The sequence below is a fragment of the Bombus vancouverensis genome, chromosome 7 (assembly GCF_051014615.1).
Source record: "Bombus vancouverensis nearcticus chromosome 7, iyBomVanc1_principal, whole genome shotgun sequence".
Classification (NCBI taxonomy): Eukaryota; Metazoa; Arthropoda; class Insecta; order Hymenoptera; family Apidae; genus Bombus; species Bombus vancouverensis.
In genome coordinates, this window is record NC_134917.1 from 7,254,053 (window position 1) to 7,266,157 (window position 12,105).

A 12,105-nucleotide genomic window follows, 5' to 3' on the forward strand; every position below is an offset into this window, starting at 1 on the left:
TACGTTACATGGTATAACGTTATAACGTATTACGTTATATGGTATAACGTTATAACGTATTACGTTATATGGTATAACGTCATAACGTATTACGTTATATGGTATTACCTTATCACGTATTACGTTATATGGTATAACGTTATAACGTATTACGTTATATGGCATAACGTTTTAACGTATTACGTTATATGGTATAACGTTATCACGTATTACGTTATATGGTATAACGTTATAACGTATTACGTTATATGGTAATACGTCATAACGTATTACGTTATATGGTATAACGTTATAACGTATTACGTTATATGGTATAACGTTATAACGTATTACGTTATATGGTATTACGTTATAACGTATTACGTTATATAGTATAACGTTATAACGTGTTACGTTATATGGAATAACGTTATAACTAATTACGTTATATGGCATTACGTTATAACGTATTACGTTATATGGTATAACGTTATAACGTATTACGTTATATGGTATAACGTTATAACGTATTACGTTATATGGTATGACGTTATAACGTATTACGTTATATGGTATATCGTTATAACGTATTACGTTATATGGTATAACGTTATACCGTATTACGTTATATGGTATAACGAAATGACGTTTTACGTTATATGGTATTACGTTATAACGTATTACGTTATATGATATTACGTTAGAACGTATTACGTTATATGGTATAACGTCATAACGTATTACGTTATATGGTATTACGTTATCACGTATTACGTTATATGGTATAACGTTATAACGTATTACGTTATATGGTATTACGTTATAACGTATTACGTTATATGGTATTACATTATAACGTATTACGTTATATAGTATAACGTTATAACGTGTTACGTTATATGGAATAACGCTATAACTAATTACGTTATATGGCATTACGTTATAACGTATTACGTTATATGGTATAACGTTATAACGTATTATGTTATATGGTATAACGTTATAACGTATTACGTTATATGGTATAACGTTATAACGTATTACGTTATATGGTATAACGTTATAACGTACTGCGTTATATGGTATATCGTTATAACGTATTACGTTATATGGTATAACGTTATACCGTATTACGTTATATGGTATAACGTTATAACGTATTACGTTATATGGTATAACGTTATAACGTATTACGTTATATGGTATAACGTTATAACGTATTACGTTATATGGTATATCGTTATAACGTATTACGTTATATGGTATAACGTTATACCGTATTACGTTATATGGTATAACGACATGACGTTTTACGTTATATGGTATTACGTTATAACGTATTACGTTATATGATATTACGTTAGAACGTATTACGTTATATGGTATAACGTCATAACGTATTACGTTATATGGTATTACGTTATCACGTATTACGTTATATGGTATAACGTTATAACGTATTACGTTATATGGTATAACGTTTTAACGTATTACGTTATATGATATTACGTTAGAACGTATTACGTTATATGGTATAACGTCATAACGTATTACGTTATATGGTATTACGTTATCACGTATTACGTTATATGGTATAACGTTATAACGTATTACGTTATATGGTATAACGTTTTAACGTATTACGTTATATGGTATAACGTTATCACGTATTACGTTATATGGTATAACGTTACAACGTATTACGTTATATGGTATTACGTTATAACTAATCACGTTATATGGCATTACGTTATAACGTATTACGTTATATGGTATTACGTTATAACGTATTACGTTATATGGTATTACGTTATAACGTATTACGTTATATAGTATAACGTTATAACGTGTTACGTTATATGGAATAACGTTATAACTAATTACGTTATATGGCATTACGTTATAACGTATTACGTTATATGGTATAACGTTATAACGTATTACGTTATATGGTATAACGTTATAACGTATTACGTTATATGGTATAACGTTATAACATACTGCGTTATATGGTATATCGTTATAACGTATTACGTTATATGGTATAACGTTATACCGTATTACGTTATATGGTATAACGTTATAACGTATTACGTTATATGGTATAACGTTATAACGTATTACGTTTTATGGTATAACGTTATAACGTATTACGTTATATGGTATATCGTTATAACGTATTACGTTATATGGTATAACGTTATACCGTATTACGTTATATGGTATAACGACATGACGTTTTACGTTATATGGTATTACGTTATAACGTATTACGTTATATGATATTACGTTAGAACGTATTACGTTATATGGTATAACGTCATAACGTATTACGTTATATGGTATTACGTTATCACGTATTACGTTATATGGTATAGCGTTATAACGTATTACGTTATATGGTATAACGTTTTAACGTATTAAGTTATATGGTATAACGTTATCACGTATTACGTTATATGGTATAACGTTATAACGTATTACGTTATATGGTATTACGTTATAACGTATTACGTTATATGGTATAACGTTATAACGTATTACGTTATATGGTATAACGTTATAACGTATTACGTTATATTGTATAACGTTATAACGTATTACGTTATATGGTATAACGTTTTAACGTATTAAGTTATATGGTATAACGTTATCACGTATTACGTTATATGGTATAACGTTATAACGTATTACGTTATATGGTATTACGTTATAACGTATTACGTTATATGGTATAACGTTATAACGTATTACGTTATATGGTATAACGTTATAACGTATTACGTTATATGGTATAACGACATGACGTTTTACGTTATATGGTATTACGTTATAACGTATTACGTTATATGATATTACGTTAGAACGTATTACGTTATATGGTATAACGTCATAACGTATTACGTTATATGGTATTACGTTATCACGTATTACGTTATATGGTATAGCGTTATAACGTATTACGTTATATGGTATAACGTTTTAACGTATTAAGTTATATGGTATAACGTTATCACGTATTACGTTATATGGTATAACGTTATAACGTATTACGTTATATGGTATTACGTTATAACGTATTACGTTATATGGTATAACGTTATAACGTATTACGTTATATGGTATAACGTTATAACGTATTACGTTATATTGTATAACGTTATAACGTATTACGTTATATGGTATAATGTCATAACGTATTACGTTATATGGTATTACGTTATCACGTATTACGTTATATGGTATAACGTTATAACGTATTACGTTATATGGTATAACGTTATAACGTATTACGTTATATGGTATAACGAAATGACGTTTTACGTTATATGGTATTACGTTATAACGTATTACGTTATATGGTATTACGTTATAACGTATTACGTTATATGGTATAACGTCATAACGTATTACGTTATATGGTATTACGTTATCACGTATTACGTTACATGGTATAACGTTATAACGTATTACGTTATATGGTATAACGTTTTAACGTATTACGTTATATGGTATAACGTTATCACGTATTACGTTATATGGTATAACGTTATAACGTATTACGTTATATGGTATATCGTTATAACGTATTACGTTATATGGTATAACGTTATACCGTATTACGTTATATGGTATAACGAAATGCCGTTTTACGTTATATGTTATTACGTTATAACGTATTACGTTATATGGAATAACGTTATACCGTATTACGTTATATGGTATAACGAAATGACGTATTACGTTTTATGGTATAACGTTATAACGTATTACGTTATATGGTATATCGTTATAACGTATTACGTTATATGGTATAACGTTATACCGTATTACGTTATATGGTATAACGACATGACGTTTTACGTTATATGGTATTACGTTATAACGTATTACGTTATATGATATTACGTTAGAACGTATTACGTTATATGGTATAACGTCATAACGTATTACGTTATATGGTATTACGTTATCACGTATTACGTTATATGGTATAGCGTTATAACGTATTACGTTATATGGTATAACGTTTTAACGTATTAAGTTATATGGTATAACGTTATCACGTATTACGTTATATGGTATAACGTTATAACGTATTACGTTATATGGTATTACGTTATAACGTATTACGTTATATGGTATAACGTTATAACGTATTACGTTATATGGTATAACGTTATAACGTATTACGTTATATGGTATAACGTCATAACGTATTACGTTATATGGTATTACGTTATCACGTATTACGTTATATGGTATAACGTTATAACGTATTACGTTATATGGTATAACCTTTTAACGTATTACGTTATATGGTATAACGTTATAACGTATTACGTTATATGGTACTACGTTATAACGTATTACGTTATATGGTATAACGAAATGACGTTTTACGTTATATGGTATTACGTTATAACGTATTACGTTATATGGTATAACGTCATAACGTATTACGTTATATGGTATTACGTTATCACGTATTACGTTATATGGTATAACGTTATAACGTATTACGTTATATGGTATAACCTTTTAACGTATTACGTTATATGGTATAACGTTATCACGTATTACGTTATATGGTATAACGTTATAACGTATTACGTTATATGGTATAACGTTATAACGTATTACGTCATAAGGTATAACGTTATAACGTACTACGTTATATGGTATATCGTTATAACGTATTACGTTATATGGTATAACGTTATACCGTATTACGTTATATGGTATAACGAAATGACGTTTTACGTTATATGGTATTACGTTATAACGTATTACGTTATATGATATTACGTTAGAACGTATTACGTTATATGGTATAACGTCATAACGTATTACGTTATATGGTATTACGTTATCACGTATTACGTTATATGGTATAACGTTATAACGTATTACATTATATGGTATAACGTTTTAACGTATTACGTTATATGGTATAACGTTATCACGTATTACGTTATATGGTATAACGTTATAACGTATTACGTTATATGGTATTACGTTATCACGTATTACGTTATATGGTATAACGTTATAACGTATTACATTATATGGTATAACGTTTTAACGTATTACGTTATATGGTATAACGTTATCACGTATTGCGTTATATGGTATAACGTTATAACGTATTACGTTATATGGTATTACGTTATAACGTATTACGTTATATGGTATAACGAAATGACGTTTTACGTTATATGGTATTACGTTATAACGTATTACGTTATATGGTATTACGTTATAACGTATTACGTTATATGGTATAACGTCATAACGTATTACGTTATATGGTATTACGTTATCACGTATTACGTTATATGGTATAACGTTATAACGTATTACGTTATATGGTATAACGTTATAACGAATTACGTTATATGGCATTACGTTATAACGTACTACGTTATATGGTATGACGTTATAACATATTACGTTATATGGTATAACGTTGTAACGTATTACGTTATATGGCATAACGAAATGACGTTTTACGATATATGGTATAACGTTATAACGTATTGCGTTATATAGCATTAAGTTATATCGTATTACGTTATATAGTATAACGTTATACCGTATTACGTTGTATGGTATAACGAAATGCCGTTTTACGTTATATGTTATTACGTTATAACGTATTACGTTATATGGAATAACGTTATACCGTATTACGTTATATGCTATAACGAAATGACGTTTTACGTTATATGGTATTACGTTATAACGTATTACGTTATATGGTATAACGTTATAACGAATTACGTTATATGGTATAGTGAAATGACGTTTTACGATATATGGTATAACGTTATAACGTATTACGTTATATGGTATAACGTTATAACGTATTACGTTATATGGTATAACGTTTTAACGTATTACGTTATATGGTATAACGAAATGACGTTTTACGTTATATGGTATTACGTTATAACGTATTACGTTATATGGTATAACGAAATGACGTTTTACGTTATATGGTATTACGTTACATGGTATTACGTTATCACGTATTACGTTATATGGTATAACGTTATAACGTATTACGTTATATGGTATAACGTTTTAACGTATTACGTTATATGGTATAACGTTATCACCTATTACGTTATATGGTATAACGTTATAACGTATTACGTTATATGATATTACGTTATAACGTATTACGTTATATGGTATAACGTCATAACGTATTACGTTATATGGTATTACCTTATCACGTATTACGTTATATGGTATAACGTTATAACGTATTACGTTATATGGCATAACGTTTTAACGTATTACGTTATATGGTATAACGTTATCACGTATTACGTTATATGGTATAACGTTATAACGTATTACGTTATATGGTAATACGTCATAACGTATTACGTTATATGGTATAACGTTATAACGTATTACGTTATATGGTATAACGTTATAACGTATTACGTTATATGGTATTACGTTATAACGTATTACGTTATATAGTATAACGTTATAACGTGTTACGTTATATGGAATAACGTTATAACTAATTACGTTATATGGCATTACGTTATAACGTATTACGTTATATGGTATAACGTTATAACGTATTACGTTATATGGTATAACGTTATAACGTATTACGTTATATGGTATAACGTTATAACGTATTACGTTATATGGTATATCGTTATAACGTATTACGTTATATGGTATAACGTTATACCGTATTACGTTATATGGTATAACGAAATGACGTTTTACGTTATATGGTATTACGTTATAACGTATTACGTTATATGATATTACGTTAGAACGTATTACGTTATATGGTATAACGTCATAACGTATTACGTTATATGGTATTACGTTATCACGTATTACGTTATATGGTATAACGTTATAACGTATTACGTTATATGGTATTACGTTATAACGTATTACGTTATATGGTATTACGTTATAACGTATTACGTTATATAGTATAACGTTATAACGTGTTACGTTATATGGAATAACGCTATAACTAATTACGTTATATGGCATTACGTTATAACGTATTACGTTATATGGTATAACGTTATAACGTATTACGTTATATGGTATAACGTTATAACGTATTACGTTATATGGTATAACGTTATAACGTATTACGTTATATGGTATATCGTTATAACGTATTACGTTATATGGTATAACGTTATACCGTATTACGTTATATGGTATAACGAAATGACGTTTTACGTTATATGGTATTACGTTATAACGTATTACGTTATATGATATTACGTTAGAACGTATTACGTTATATGGTATAACGTCATAACGTATTACGTTATATGGTATTACGTTATCACGTATTACGTTATATGGTATAACGTTATAACGTATTACGTTATATGGTATTACGTTATAACGTATTACGTTATATGGTATTACGTTATAACGTATTACGTTATATAGTATAACGTTATAACGTGTTACGTTATATGGAATAACGTTATAACTAATTACGTTATATGGCATTACGTTATAACGTATTACGTTATATGGTATAACGTTATAACGTATTACGTTATATGGTATAACGTTATAACGTATTACGTTATATGGTATAACGTTATAACGTACTGCGTTATATGGTATATCGTTATAACGTATTACGTTATATGGTATAACGTTATACCGTATTACGTTATATGGTATAACGTTATAACGTATTACGTTATATGGTATAACGTTATAACGTATTACGTTATATGGTATAACGTTATAACGTATTACGTTATATGGTATATCGTTATAACGTATTACGTTATATGGTATAACGTTATACCGTATTACGTTATATGGTATAACGACATGACGTTTTACGTTATATGGTATTACGTTATAACGTATTACGTTATATGATATTACGTTAGAACGTATTACGTTATATGGTATAACGTCATAACGTATTACGTTATATGGTATAACGTTATAACGTATTACGTTTTATGGTATAACGTTATAACGTATTACGTTATATGGTATATCGTTATAACGTATTACGTTATATGGTATAACGTTATACCGTATTACGTTATATGGTATAACGACATGACGTTTTACGTTATATGGTATTACGTTATAACGTATTACGTTATATGATATTACGTTAGAACGTATTACGTTATATGGTATAACGTTTTAACGTATTACGTTATATGGTATAACGTTATCACGTATTACGTTATATGGTATAACGTTACAACGTATTACGTTATATGGTATTACGTTATAACTAATTACGTTATATGGCATTACGTTATAACGTATTACGTTATATGGTATTACGTTATAACGTATTACGTTATATGGTATTACGTTATAACGTATTACGTTATATAGTATAACGTTATAACGTGTTACGTTATATGGAATAACGTTATAACTAATTACGTTATATGGCATTACGTTATAACGTATTACGTTATATGGTATAACGTTATAACGTATTACGTTATATGGTATAACGTTATAACGTATTACGTTATATGGTATAACGTTATAACATACTGCGTTATATGGTATATCGTTATAACGTATTACGTTATATGGTATAACGTTATACCGTATTACGTTATATGGTATAACGTTATAACGTATTACGTTATATGGTATAACGTTATAACGTATTACGTTTTATGGTATAACGTTATAACGTATTACGTTATATGGTATATCGTTATAACGTATTACGTTATATGGTATAACGTTATACCGTATTACGTTATATGGTATAACGACATGACGTTTTACGTTATATGGTATTACGTTATAACGTATTACGTTATATGATATTACGTTAGAACGTATTACGTTATATGGTATAACGTCATAACGTATTACGTTATATGGTATTACGTTATCACGTATTACGTTATATGGTATAGCGTTATAACGTATTACGTTATATGGTATAACGTTTTAACGTATTAAGTTATATGGTATAACGTTATCACGTATTACGTTATATGGTATAACGTTATAACGTATTACGTTATATGGTATTACGTTATAACATATTACGTTATATGGTATAACGTTATAACGTATTACGTTATATGGTATAACGTTATAACGTATTTCGTTATATTGTATAACGTTATAACGTCATAACGTATTACGTTATATGGTATTACGTTATCACGTATTACGTTATATGGTATAACGTTATAACGTATTACGTTATATGGTATAACGTTTTAACGTATTACGTTATATGGTATAACGTTATCACGTATTACGTTATATGGTATAACGTTATAACGTATTACGTTATATGGTATAACGTTTTAACGTATTACGTTATATGGTATAACGTTATCACGTATTGCGTTATATGGTATAACGTTATAACGTATTACGTTATATGGTATTACGTTATAACGTATTACGTTATATGGTATAACGAAATGACGTTTTACGTTATATGGTATTACGTTATAACGTATTACGTTATATGGTATTACGTTATAACGTATTACGTTATATGGTATAACGTCATAACGTATTACGTTATATGGTATTACGTTATCACGTATTACGTTATATGGTATAACGTTATAACGTATTACGTTATATGGTATAACGTTATAACGAATTACGTTATATGGCATTACGTTATAACGTACTACGTTATATGGTATAACGTTATACCGTATTACGTTATATGGTATAACGTTATAACGTATTACGTTATATGGTATAACATTATAACGTATTACGTTATATGGTATAACGTTATAATGTATTACGTTATATGGTATATCGTTATAACGTATTACGCTATATGGTATAACGTTATACCGTATTACGTTATATGGTATAACGAAATGACGTTTTATGTTATATGGTATTACGTTATAACGTATTACGTTATATGATATTACGTTAGAACGTATTACGTTATATGGTATAACGTCATAACCTATTACGTTATATGGTATTACGTTATCACGTATTACGTTATATGGTATAACGTTATAACGTATTACGTTATATGGTATAACGTTTTAACGTATTACGTTATATGGTATAACGTTATCACGTATTACGTTATATGGAATAACGTTATAACGTATTACGTTATATGGTATTACTTTATAACGTATTACGTTATATGGTATAACGTTATAACGTATTACGTTATATGGTATAACGTTATAACGTATTACGTTATATGGTACAACGTTATAACGTATTACGTTATATGGTATAACGTCATAACGTATTACGTTATATGGTATTACGTTATCACGTATTACGTTATATGCTATAACGTTATAACGTATTACGTTATATGGTATAACGTTTTAACGTATTACGTTATATGGTATAACGTTATCACGTATTACGTTATATGGTATAACGTTATAACGTATTACGTTATATGGTATAACGTTTTAACGTATTACGTTATATGGTATAACGTTATCACGTATTACGTTATATGTTATAACGTTATAACGTATTACGTTATATGGTACTACGTTATAACGTATTACGTTATATGGTATAACGAAATGACGTTTTACGTTATATGGTATTACGTTATAACGTATTACGTTATATGGTATTACGTTATAACGTATTACGTTATATGGTATAACGTCATAACGTATTACGTTATATGGTATTACGTTATCACGTATTACGTTACATGGTATAACGTTATAACGTATTACGTTATATGGTATAACGTTTTAACGTATTACGTTATATGGTATAACGTTATCACGTATTACGTTATATGGTATAACGTTATAACGTATTACGTTATATGGTATCTCGTTATAACGTATTACGTTATATGGTATAACGTTATACCGTATTACGTTATATGGTATAACGAAATGACGTTTTACGTTATATGGTATTACGTTAAAACGTATTACGTTATATGGTATAACGTTATCACGTATTACGTTATATGGCATTACGTTATAACGTATTACGTTATATGGTATAACGAAATGCCGTTTTACGTTATATGGTATAACGTTATAACGTATTACGTTATATGGTATTACGTTTTGACGTATTACGTTATATGGTATAACGTTATAACGTATTACGTTATATGGTATTACGTTATGACGTATTACGTTATATGGTATAACGTTATAACGTATTACGTTATATGGTATAACGTTATAACGAATTACGTTATATGGCATTACGTTATAACGTACTACGTTATATGGTATAACGTTATAACGTATTACGTTATATGGTATAACGTTATAACGTATTACGTTATATGGTATAACGTCATAACGTATTACGTTATATGGTATTACGTTATCACGTATTACGTTATATGGTATTACGTCATAACGTATTACGTTATATGGTATAACGCTATAACGTATTACGTTATATGGTATAACGTTATAACGTATTACGTTATATGGTATTACGTTATAACGTATTACGTTATATAGTATAACGTTATAACGTGTTACGTTATATGGTATAACGTTATCACGTATTACGTTATATGGTATATCGTTATAACGTATTACGTTATATGGTATAACGTTTTAACGTATTACGTTATATGGTATAACGTTATCACGTATTACGTTATATGGTATAACGTTATAACGTATTACGTTATATGGTACTACGTTATAACGTATTACGTTATATGGTATAACGAAATGACGTTTTACGTTATATGGTATTACGTTATAACGTATTACGTTATATGGTATAACGTTATAACGTATTACGTTATATGGTATAACGTTATAACGTATTACGTTATATGGTATAACGTCATAACGTATTACGTTATATGGTATTACGTTATCACGTATTACGTTACATGGTATAACGTTATAACGTATTACGTTATATGGTATAACCTTTTAACGTATTACGTTATATGGTATAACGTTATAACGTATTACGTTATATGGTACTACGTTATAACGTATTACGTTATATGGTATAACGAAATGACGTTTTACGTTATATGGTATTACGTTATAACGTATTACGTTATATGGTATAACGTCATAACGTATTACGTTATATGGTATTACGTTATCACGTATTACGTTATATGGTATAACGTTA